This window comes from Mesoplodon bidens (assembly GCF_964165515.1).
Source record: "Mesoplodon bidens genome assembly, contig: HAP1_SCAFFOLD_500, whole genome shotgun sequence".
Taxonomy (NCBI): domain Eukaryota; kingdom Metazoa; phylum Chordata; class Mammalia; order Artiodactyla; family Ziphiidae; genus Mesoplodon; species Mesoplodon bidens.
In genome coordinates, this window is record NW_027671784.1 from 132934 (window position 1) to 145446 (window position 12513).

A 12513-nucleotide genomic window follows, 5' to 3' on the forward strand; every position below is an offset into this window, starting at 1 on the left:
AACCGTTAAGGAAGTAATTAACTGTTAAGGAATAACCATTAAAGCTGTTTTAATTTTAGCACACCAGAAAATATAAGGGGTATAAATTCTAGTAGCATTAAAAAAAAGAAAGAGGGCCTCCATGGCGGCGCAGTGGTTGAGAGTCCGCCTGCCGATGCAGGGGACACGGGTTTGTGCCCCAGTCCGGGAGGATCCCACATGCCGCGGAGCTGCTGGGCTGGTGAGCCATGGCCGCTGAGCCTGTGCATCCGGAGCCTGTGCTCCACAACAGTAAGAGGCCTGCGTACCGCAAAAAAAAAAAAAAAAAAAAAAAAAAAAGTTACCAATTCTAATAGTAGCTTTTCCTTTTCGACCACTTTCCAAAATTATAGTTCTCTTTTTCTGTCTAGAAGCTTTGGATGGTTCCTTCACCGATGGAGAAGTTATCCATTGGTACTGAGAGAGAAATGATAAATATGCCATTTAAGTTACAGGTAATTTAGGAGGGTTTGATCTTCATTAGAAATTAAGTTATTTTAAGTTAATAAAAGGTCTTCAATCTGCATTTCTGGGAAGCTAAATTAAAGCATCACACAACATTTTCAAAAACAGAAAAGCCATTTCATTTGACTAAAAACTTAGTTTTAAGATGGCAGAAAGTACCTTGATAATTTTCTTTTAAGAAGGAAAGAAAAACAAGCCATTAAAGAGAAATTCTTCCGAGAGAATTAAAACATGTTATATACCTCTGACTTGGCACTCCTTCCATTCTGGAGACCTTTTTTGGTAACTGCTTTCAGCACAGAATGATTTAAAGTAAAATAAATTGAAATTAGAGTAATTATTTCCCAATGAGTGGCTATTTCCATTTAAAACCAAAAGCCAACTAATTATTGCTTTTCCCATAAAATTAAATATGAAATCTACATTATGTAATTATACACTTATTTCCCCCTTTGTGTATTCTAATTTCTTCCTCAAAAACCTAAGATGCCATCTTGCAGACTGCCCCCAGTGGCTACTATTTTGGCAGCAGCAAAGGTCAGCTTTAAACATTTTGCATCTAAAGTGGCTTTAGATACCTTTGGATAGAAAGTACAGTCTGAGCACCATCCAGACGCTTAGATACCTAAAGGGCATCCAAGATAACAAACCAAAGTCCTGATAGTCCCTCAAAAGCTGCTCCTCCCATCAGCCCCCTTCTTCTAAGTGATACCACCCAGTTGCACACATAATCATCAACGACTTGTCTCCTTGTTACTATTTCCTTCATACCCCACATCTAATCTATCTGCAGGTCTTGATAGCTACACCCTCAAAACACAACCTGAATTCAACCACTTTTCACTTGCTCCAAACTTCCAACCTAACCTAGGCCATAAACATCTCTTATTTGGAGCACTGTGACAGTCTCCTAACTGGTCTCCCTGTTTCTCTTCTTTATCCTCCCAAGTCCATTCTCTATACCAGGTCACCTTATTGAGATACTATTTGGATCATGCCTTTTTCCAGTTCAAACCCCTCTACTCATTTAGAATAATCCACATCTTTACGCTGGCCTTCAAGACTTTACAAGAGCAGACCCCTGGCTAGCTCCTTGACCTCATGTCATACCACACTCTTCTTCACTCGGTACTCTGGCCATGTTGGCCTCCTTGCTTTTCCTTAAATACTCCACCCACCTACATGCCTGCATACTCATTGCCTCCTTGTCCTGGAATGTGCTTACTCCAGTTCTTCCATGGCTTGCTCCTCTCTTCATTCAGGTCTCTGTTCAAATGCCACTTCTCCAGTGAAGCTGTCCCCTAACACACCTATCCAATGGAGTCCTACCTGCTCTCCCTCACTCTCCTTACTTTAAGATATTTTTGCACTTCCTACCCTCTAAAATTATATTACTTATCTGTTTACTCATTTCTATCTGAACTCCCTCACTCTCCTTACTTTAAGATATTTTTGCACTTCCTACTCTCTAAAATTATATTACTTATCTGTTTACTCATTTCTATCTGAACTCCTTCACTAGAATGTAAGCTCCAGGAGGGCAAGACTTTTGTCTGTCTGGTTCACTGCTTTATCCCTAGTGCCTAAACCCATATCTGGCACACAGAAGATATTTAAAAAATTGCTTGTGATTCTGACAAATGAATAAAGTGCTCCTGGCAAGAATTCAGAGGTTGCACAGGAAAGAAACAATGCTCTTGGTGGAAGCAGGCTTAGTATCTAGGTTCACCTCTATTCAGAGTAGGGATAAGAACAATTTACAAGTAAAATTCACTTTAATTAGTACATTATCTGCTAAAAACATAAGGGAAGTGCAACACTAGAAAAGTACAGTTGAAGCTTGAACAACATGGGTTTGAACCTCGCGGGTCCACTGACACACGCATATTTTTCAATAAATATGTACTATCGTCCTACACGATCCAAGGTTGGTTGAATCCACAGATGTGGAACCACTGACTATAAACTTATACTCAGATTTTCAACTGCGTAGGGGTCGGCACCCCTAACCCCACGTTGTTCAAGGGCCAACTGTGTGTGATGAGGAAAGCTAAACACATTCAATTTTACAAAACTGTCAAAACGTGAACAAATTCTTTTTGTTTTGCTACGTGTTTATCAATTTCAAAAAAGTGACCACATACCAACAAGTGGATTTTTTCTTATATCCAGAACGAGCAGAGTTCTGTTGGTTTCAAGGGCCTTTAGTAAAGCCTTTGCTCCTTCACTGGTGAGGCCACACTGTTGCAGGTCAAGTGCTTTTGATGAAAGACAAAGGTCACTTCCTAACTCTACAGATTTAACATATAGACAACTCTCATTTTCTCACGTGTGGAAGAGTCCTGCACAAGACAAGTCATGGCAGGTTTGTAATTTTGGGTATGGAAAAAAACAGAAACGTATATGCACACACATAATGCATGATCCAATTTAAAAACCTCTTCTTGAATGTGCAATGATAACCCTGGCTTTAGTATCAATAAATCATCCAACATCTTTTACAATTACAGAACTGAAGAATAACTGTATATAATGTATGAGCAAAAAGCATCACAAAATGAATCTCAGTTCATAATTAGCAAGGGCGGCAGAGGCATGTAAACCTCACAAGCAAAACCCGGTGGAGCTCAGAAATGCACTGCATTCTTTTGATCATGATCTTCAGCTCCAAATCACACTTGAAACTAGCTAAAAGGGGAAAACAAAATAGAAGAAATGTAATAACTGTTAGTTTTAGAGGAAAAAAGGACAAGTCTAAGAGGATACAAATAATAACAAATGCAAACAATGTGTGAATAGAGAATACATAGTAAAAACCTATCATGAAAGTATGATGGTCAAGAACTCTCTCCATAAAAAGTCAGACAAAAACCAGAAACACTGAACATGAATTCTAGTAGTTCTGGGGCTGAACAACCTACTCATTTAAACCAAAGGGATCATCACCAAAGCACAGGTATTAAAAAAATATTACATGAAAGGAAACTATGATGAGTCTTTTTTTTTAAGTGTGGTGTGGACCATCACATTAAAATAACTGGAGTCTTTCAACACCCCCATGACACACAGAAATAGCAAGTAAGACATACGGATCTGACAGGATATGATACAACCCTTACAAACTCTCACTACAGGAGAATGGACACAGGGTATAATTAACCAAATAGCCAAATTAATACAAACAGCCAGTAAACCTCACCAGTAAATCAAATGAATACAAAATAAAACAAAATGTAGTTATTTTCCTATCAGATTAAGCCAAGATTCTGTAAGAAAAGCCTTTAAATCATGTCTATACCCTTTTGATCCAACAACTCTCTTTCTAAGAATTTAACCAAAAGAAATAGTCAGAGATATAGGTAAGGATATATATCAGAGTACTATTTGTAACTGAAAAACTGGACAAAGCTTATATACAAGAATGGATAAGCTACGTGCACTGTGGCATATTCATATAATGAAATACTGAACAATCACAAAAAATGATGCAGGAGATGCAAATTTACTGACTTGCTAAAATGCTCATACTAAATTAATTGAAAAAAGTTATAAAATTTGGAGTAATCCCACTTGCATAGAAAATGGAGAGGTACTCATTTTTGTAGTTTTACATTTTTTTACAAGTGCTACAAGCCACTGTTTGTGAGAGGCAGGCTTCACATCTACTGTTGTGGTAGACTATAAATTGGCATAGCATTTCTGGGTGGTAATTTGGCCATGTGTATCAAAAGTCTTAAAAGTATGTCACACTTAGTCATTCCACTTGTAGTACCTTATTCTACAGAAGTAATCCCGATGGACACAGAGATGTATATACAACATATTCACATTGTTTCTGACAGGGAAAAGCAAACTGTCTAAATCGAATTGCAAAGAATTGATTAAACTATGGGACATCAATACGACGCAATACTACATGATACATCATTAAGTGAAAAAAGCAGGAATATGAAATAGCAAGTATACTACAATTCTATTTTTGTAATCCCTAAGTGTACAAATATATTTGTAGAAAAAAAAAGACTGAAAGTATATACACCAAAATGAACAGTGATTATGTCTGGGTATTAAAATTATAGGTAATTGTTCTCTTGTTACTCTGTATTTTCTATAAAGGATATATGCAACTCTTAGAGAAAGTTTAAAAGCAAAATAAAAGCTATCAGTAAAATGAGGCTTTAAAAAAAATCCTATCACAATAGTATCATGCCAAAAGCTAAGCATATTTCATATTAAAAATTCAGTACTTTCAATTTTAGAATTTACCTCTAAGCCATAAATCCTCACTAAGAGATTCTGCCAAAGCACTTGCACCCAGGTCACCAATGAGCGTGGTGCAGTTCAGAGTGATGCGCCTCAAACCAGCCATACAGTCAAGATCAGGTCTCCTGGAACGAAGACTCTCAGCCCAGGTTTCTTCATGCTTTCTGGTAGTCTGATATGTCAAAGATTTAATGGGATGAAATTAAGATGCCTGAATAAGGAAACAGGGTGTGCCTACTGAGTATGGCTTATTATGTCAGAGATTTACACACACACACATATCAAGCATATATGCCAGGAGCATCAACCTGAGAAACTCAACAGTCACTTCTGGTTTACGAGTCCAGTGACCCAGATTCTACTCGGTCAGTGATTAGATTCTAGCCACTGGATAGACTGTTTCTGAACACTTATGTAAAGTTGGACAACTCAATTACAGTCTATGAATTATTTTCCTTATCTTCTAAGTCAGGGAATTGGTTCTAAATTCTATCATTGCTGAGGCTCTAAATTTCATCATTCTGTCCTCCAGTGGTCTCCAAACACCTGACTGGGCAAACCATAAGAAAACTTTTTAATATGCATCTTATTTATTATCAAATTATATACACAAAGTTCCATACATATAATTTATGTACATGATAAACTACACAGATTTTTTAAAATAATACAAAGGTAAAAATGTTCTAATATTTTCTTTTCCTAACTCCTAAGGCATTATTTTATTTTACTTATATTTTATAAATATTTATTTATTTGTTTGTTTGGCTGTGCCAGGTCTTTAGTTGCAGCATGCCGGATATTTTAGTTGGGGCATGTGGGCTCTTAGTTATGGCAGGCACGTGGGATCTAGTTCCTCGAGCAGGGATCGAACCCAAGCCCCCGGCATTGGGAGCACATAGTGTTAACTGCTGGACCGCCAGGGAAGTCTCAAGCATTATTTTAAAAACTATATTTACAAAATGTATATCTCACATGCTACCTAGGGTATGCACACAAGCTTTAGAGGCCTGGACTATGCACAGCCAGTTTGATGTGCCTTGGAAAAATAATGGTTTGACATTTAAGCAAAAGTACTGTCTTAAAGACGTTCAGTTCTTTATATTCATAAAGTAAATTTTGGTAACAGGGAACACTGACTGTAAATGAAAAAAGTCTTATTACATTCTTGAAAAAATAAAAGACTCAAAGTGCCTTTGTTACTCTAAAAGGAAAATCATTAGTGTCATTTTTCTATTAACAATAACTTATCAAAGCTCCAAGGAGAAACAACAGCAATCACTTACACAGTGCTTAGTATGTGCCAGGCACTATTTATACAAATGAGTGCATTTACACCTCATAATGAGGCATAGAGGTTAAGTGATTTGCCCATGGTCACTAGCTATGAAATGGGAGAAAGGGAATTTGAACCTAGGCCACTTGGCTTCGGCACCCAAGTTCTTGACTGTTTTCTACCTCAGGGGTCAATGGACTTGCCCTGTATAGGCTCAAAGAATTTTTCAATTTTTAAAATCTAAATTTAAACATTTCCACATTTGTGGGCTATACAGTTTCTGTTGCAACTACTCTGCCCCACTGGCGTAGGGTGAAAGTAGCCATAACTACCATGTAAACAATGGGTGCGACTATGTTCCAAAAAAACTTCCTTTACAAAACCAGGCAACGGGCTGCATCTGGCCTACCAGCCAGAGTTTACCTATCCCTGAGCTGCATCATCAAACTATTAAAAAGCCTTCATATCAAATTATTAAATAACTTTAGGCCTAAATACAGTCATAATAACCACTGTAAAGTTTTAAGGTATTATTTTAAAAACTGTATTTACAAATTGCTGATGTACTGATTTTTATTAGTTTAAAAACTACAGCAGCTAATAAACACTTGATTCATTTAAGTCTTGAAGACTATAACGGCATAGTTTCTTCACAGTATTACAATAAATGTTTTCAGTAAAAAAATACATAAAAGTAATATTAGGTATTATATAGTAAATCTCTTATTTCTAAAATTAAGTGGACTATCTTTATTAAATGGTAGAATCCCAAACTGAAAAGTGGTCATATTCTTTCAGCAAAATGAAAGCTGCACTCACATGTATCAAAAGACAAAAATTAGGGCTTCCCTGGTGGCGCAGTGGTTGAGAGTCCGCCTGCCGATGCAGGGGACACGGGTTCGTGCCCCGGTCCGGGAAGATCCCACATGCCACGGAGGGGCTAGGCCCGTGAGCCATGGCTGCTGAGCCTGTGCGTCTGGAGCCTGTGCTCCGCGACGGGAGAGGCCACAACAGTACCGCCAAAAAAAAAAAAAAAGGCAAAAATTAACTGCCCTCTGTATCAATATATTAATGTGTTTCAATCACATATGTTTTCATGAAAGTTTAAACATAAAATCACCTTTAAGATCTAGGCCATGTGATCTGCTCCCTGCCATGTCAGAATACACCCCGTGAAGTTTACTTGTCTTAAGTGTGATAGAATTCTTTATACCTTGACAAATAACTAAAAGGAAAAAAAACACACATACACAATAAGATGAAGAGCCTATACATTTGTCAATCTTGACTTATTTGCTTTTCTTGAGTCAATTGGAGGTTTATAGCCACATTCTCAAAATCATTAACTACAATCTTCCCAAACAGGTCATTGACGAACAGATGCATTCTAAAACTTGTCAGTAACAAAGTGCTATTCCAGTTTACAGCAACAGTTTAATTCTATTTAGATACTAAAAGTGAATACACTGAATACTGCAAACTTTTTTCCCAACCACTCAGCAAAGTACTACATACCTTTTCAGATATAGGGAAAAAAAGAAAAAAAGAAAAAGCATAAGGTTCTTCCTATTTTCATTTCCAAAGATACATCCCAATCTTAATGATCAATCAGTGATTTAAACGTCAACTATAAACCCAGTATTTTATTAGCTGCTATGCAGTATACTAGAGCAACAGAGCAAACCCTCTGTTCCCTCAAATTGAAAAGCAGGCTTCCTGACCCCTCCAGACCACTACTGGACACAGGGAAGGCACACTAATGTTTCAGGACCCAAACTAACAGTCACCTGCTTTGTGATTACTTCCATGACACACCCTCACCAACACCACTGAGTGTGCTGCACCTACGGGACGTTACATGTATTTACTATTTTAACACATACCACAGTGCATCATAATTATGATTGCAGATAGATGTTCTAACAATTTAAAGAGAATGATGACTTTTTTGCTCTTTACATCTTGCTATTTCCCTTCCCATAATATTTCTTGAAGAGAAACCATAAAATATAGACAAACACAAAACACAGAAAATATACAAAATGTGTGGTTTGTGGCTTAACACAAAGTTAAGTAAAATTAGTTCTGACAGTATCCAGAATGACAAAATTTCATGGTACAAATGAGAATGGACCAAGGTTTGAGCAGGTACAGGAGACAATCCAGGCATGAACAACACCAAGAAAAGGTAGACAGGAAGTAACATGGTGTGTAGGAAATCACGAGCCCAGTCTGATGGGAAGAGTCTTAAACAAGACTGAAACTCACTTTCTAAACCTCCATCTCCAACTGGACAATTCGCAAGACACAGGTGCACCAAAGTGGCCCAATATTCAATCACTTTAATGGCGAGGAACAGTTTAAAATTTTATGGCTTTAGTTTGCCCAAAAGCAACTATCAAATGTTGGCAGGACACAATGAAGGCTTACCTTTGTTAACATAGTTAAGCCTCTCTCTCTCACAACTAGCCCACTTAGCTCCACGTTCCTTAGCGCACCCGATGCACTTACACAGCGTTTAAGAGCTTTACACAATTGGAAGTTCACATCTTTATTTCTTTTCACAGGAACACGACTTCTGTAAACTTTATTTCTGCCAGAAGCTAAAGCAAAATTATTGTAAAATAAGTGATTTAAAACACACATTCTATCATTAAAAAGCATTTTTAAAAAAAGCATCTGCTCTGTGCTAAGGATTAGAAACAACTCCTGCCCTTAAAGCCTTCATTAAGGAGGGACATGTGTAAACTCAAAATTTCAATCACATGAGCTAAAGAAACATAACCTTTATGCACAGAGGTTCCTTTGGAGGCAGAATGTTATATCGAAGTGATGGCTTCATGATAACCCTGAAGCAGAATCTAGAAAGATGAGGCTATGCAGAGTTGGAGTAGGAGGTGCATTAACTGCAGAGGGAACATCTGTGAAAAGACACTCAAGCCTGACTCCTGCTGGGCACTGTAAATACTGCAGGTGGGGATGACTAAAGGCCAGGGGTCCAAGTGTGAGAAGAGACAGAAATGAAAGAGATGTTGGCCCAAGCAAGCCTGGGAGAAAGCATGGCTTGTATCCCACAGGTGGTGAGACCTGGGGCTACCACTGGCTGAGTAAGGGTGCCTCTGCTGATTAGAAAAAGGCTCCCCGCTGCTGAAGGACCGACTAGATAAAGGGAGTGATCACAAAAAGCTCCCCTTCCTCAGGGCAAAGAGCCCTATGAGGCTTGGCCGAACACAGTTCAGACTACACGCCTCCGTGCAGAGCACACGCTGGGCGGCTACTATGCAGTAACTCTGTGTGGGCAAGCCATTAGCAGCATTATTTTAAGCACATCTTTTTATGTTAGAAGATCACTTAACCCGAGCAGGCGGATGAACTTAGAGGAACTGAATCCAGGGGCCGTGAACCACCCAGGAGTTTCTGCCATAGTCTGGGCCAAATGTAATATGGATGAAGAAGCAAATTTAGGAGGAGGCCAAAATTTACAAGATAGACCCACTGGATGCAAGACATAAAGAAAGTTCAGTGAAGGAACTCTGAAGAGAATGGGCTCTACAATAAATTTTTCTTACATTCAATGTAAAATATTAGGCAAAATTAAGTACAGTGGCCTTTAAGGTCCCTTCCAGCTCTAATTTCTTTTGATTTCTAATTTGTTACTCTGGTTAAGTAAAGTCCCTTCCGAGGTACAGAACAGTTCTTATACCTGAATGGGATGCAAAGAATAATCTGACTTCTCTTCACCAGGGGATGAGTTGAACTATCCTTGCAGAAGAGATAACAGAGGGTGTGAACCCCAGATCCTGGAAAAGGTCCAGGCACACGATGAGTATTCAGCTTTCTGAAAACAAATGAACAATCATTTCCTCTCCTACATCTTCACACCCTTACTCTGCTGGTTACTTTCTCACAGCTTATAAACATCCTCAAATATACCCACTTAAAAATCTCTCAGACCTATGATTCTTTGGATCTTCTTGTGGGTAACCTAAGGCTCTACCATGCCTTCAAAGACCTGTCCTCCCAAAAAGCCCAGATCTGTACCTTGGGTCCAGACCCGTCTACCAGGCCCCTCTAAAGCACTGAAGATGAAGTAAGATCCTCTTGCCACCCCCAATCCCTTTCTACTGTGCTCTGTATCTCTCAAAAAGATGCAGCTGTAAACTGTCACCCACGCTTGCTGCCCTTCCTTTTCTAACTGGTCACCAGACCTCACCCATTCTCTCTCAGATCTGCAAAATCCAGTCCCACCTTTTATAACTTAAGTGGGACCCTCAGATTACAACTCAGCCTGCACCAAATCAACTGCCTTCCACATGGAGGTCCGAGTGAGCCTCTAAACCACAAGTCCATCTCACTCTTCTTTGGTGTTTCCCACAGCCTGCAGGATAAACACCCAAACTTCTGAAAGGACAAACAAGGCCCCCTTCTCTTGGGCCCCACTAACTTTCCAGTATCAACTCTCATTTCTTTCCCAAACCCTGAGTTCCAGTCCTGTACATTAGTTTTGCCATATTTTCTTATATTTCTCAAACTTCAACACACACTGCTCTCTCCTGCCACCCCAGGAGCTTCTACATATCCTTAGAAAGGATGGCACCTCCTCCAAGAAGCCTACCCTGAACTTTCCCTTCCAAGATTCTGTGCTCTGCAAAGGGGAAAGATCGGGGGGAGGGAGACATTAGGAGTTTGGCATTAACATAGACACACGACTCTATATAAAACAGATAATCCACAAGGATCTACTGCATAGCACAGGGAACTCTACTCCATATCCTGTAACAAACTCTACGGGAAAAGAATCTGAAAAAGAATGGATACATGAATAACTAAATCACTTTGCTGTACACCCGAAACTAACACAATATTGTACATCAACTAACCTCCAATATAAAATAATAATTAAATTTTAAAAAAAGATTCTGTGCTCTGTAGCACCAGAACTCACTTCTTCCAGAGCACTGACTACTGCGCTTGTGTTTACCTGCCGCCCAGTAGAAGGGGAGATTACCTAGGGCAGAAGCATCGTCTCCAGCAGCCCTTGGTTCTGACAACTCATTCAAGTGCCAGGCTACTTTACACACATAACCTGCTAACTTAATTCTAAGAACCCACAGAAAGAGTGGTTATTAATGTCATTTTACAAGTGTGGGGATTGTAGTCCAAAAGAAACCTGCCCAGGCCACAGACAGCATAAGCCCTGGAATTCAAACCCTAAGCTGCCTTCACACCGGTGATCTTTGCACTATATGATACGATTATTGAAAAAAAAATTTTTTTTTTCCTGAACCCTGTTTCAATGGAAAGGAAATGAAGCTGGGATATATCCATTTCCTAATCGCGTTGGTGTGTACCAGGCAAAGTCATTCAATAGACCAGGTAACATCTGTGCAACAATTAACGATGCTCCAAACTGTGCTAAGTGTTCTACTTTGTAGAGTCTAGAAGCATTAACACAGTGCATCCTTGTAACCACCACAGAGACTGGGACCTGTTAAGCCCACGCTACAGATGAGAACACTGAGACCTAGAAGCCTTAAGGCACTCGGCCGGGGTCACCGAGCTGGCAGGAGTCCTAGGCCGCACGCCCCATCTAGTGCACGCACACCCGGGCACTGGGCACTGCTTCTAGTGCCCACCCTCCACCTTGCACCATCGAAAACCCCGCTTCTCAGCGCCAACACGAGGGTCCCTGGAAGCGGGAAGTACAAACCTGTCTCGACAAGCCGTGGCTGGAAGAAGCTCTGGATACAGATCAGGGGCAGCGGGTGCTCAGGAGCGGCACCCAGTGCACCCCGCGGAGGCGGTCAGCCTTAAGTCCAGCGGGGCGTCCTGCAGGGAAGCACGCACGGAGGGCAGAGGCACCAAGTCCTGCAGCGCGCACAGGTCCTCAGAGCGCGGGAAGAAGTCGGCCGCGCTGTCCCGGCGCAGCTTCACCGAGTGATCAGGGCCCGAGCACGGCCTCGGGGACGCTGGCTGTGGACACGATGGCCACACCCGCCTGGGGGCCCCGGCCACTCGGGCGCCCACCGCCCGGTGGCTGCGGCCCCGCAGCGTGCGCAGGACCGGCGTCGCAGCCAGAAGACATAGGGCCACGGGCCCCAGCTACGCCAACCCCCCCATGCCGCGCTCCGGAGACCCCGCGCGGCCTGGTGTTGGCGCAGGAATCTAAGCCCTCCACGCCGCGGGGATGGGGTTTACGTCAGTGGGCGGGACCGTTGGGGCGGGGCTCGAGGACGTCAGCACGCTCGCCGTGCGTCCGCAGGCAGCCCTGTCTCCCACGGTGACGCGGCCTGAAAAGTAGGGGCTTGAGCTCTGAGACTTAAGGCAGCGCGAAACGTACGAGGTGTGGAGACTTTGGGGTTTCCAAAGAGCGTTTGCTGACTCATCCAAACAAAACTGAGACCTGGTTGTATCAACGCATTTTAAAAGTAAACTCCCGTAAGTGTCTGTGCTCCCCCCACCCAGGAGAGAGCCTGCACTCCGTGAGGGAC

The 12513-nt window shown here is 41.1% G+C and overlaps 1 long non-coding RNA gene across 1 annotated transcript; it reads right to left on the reverse strand.

Annotated features, from left to right (window-relative positions):
• Positions 1-8458: 8458 nt before the first annotated feature.
• On the reverse strand, positions 8459-11750 carry LOC308611060. Its single transcript, XR_014014767.1, has 3 exons — positions 11733-11750; positions 9726-9822; positions 8459-8625 (listed from the first exon to the last, which is right to left on the reverse strand). It is a non-coding gene; the product is annotated as an uncharacterized lncRNA (long non-coding RNA).
• Between the last annotated feature and the right edge of the window lie 763 nt (positions 11751-12513).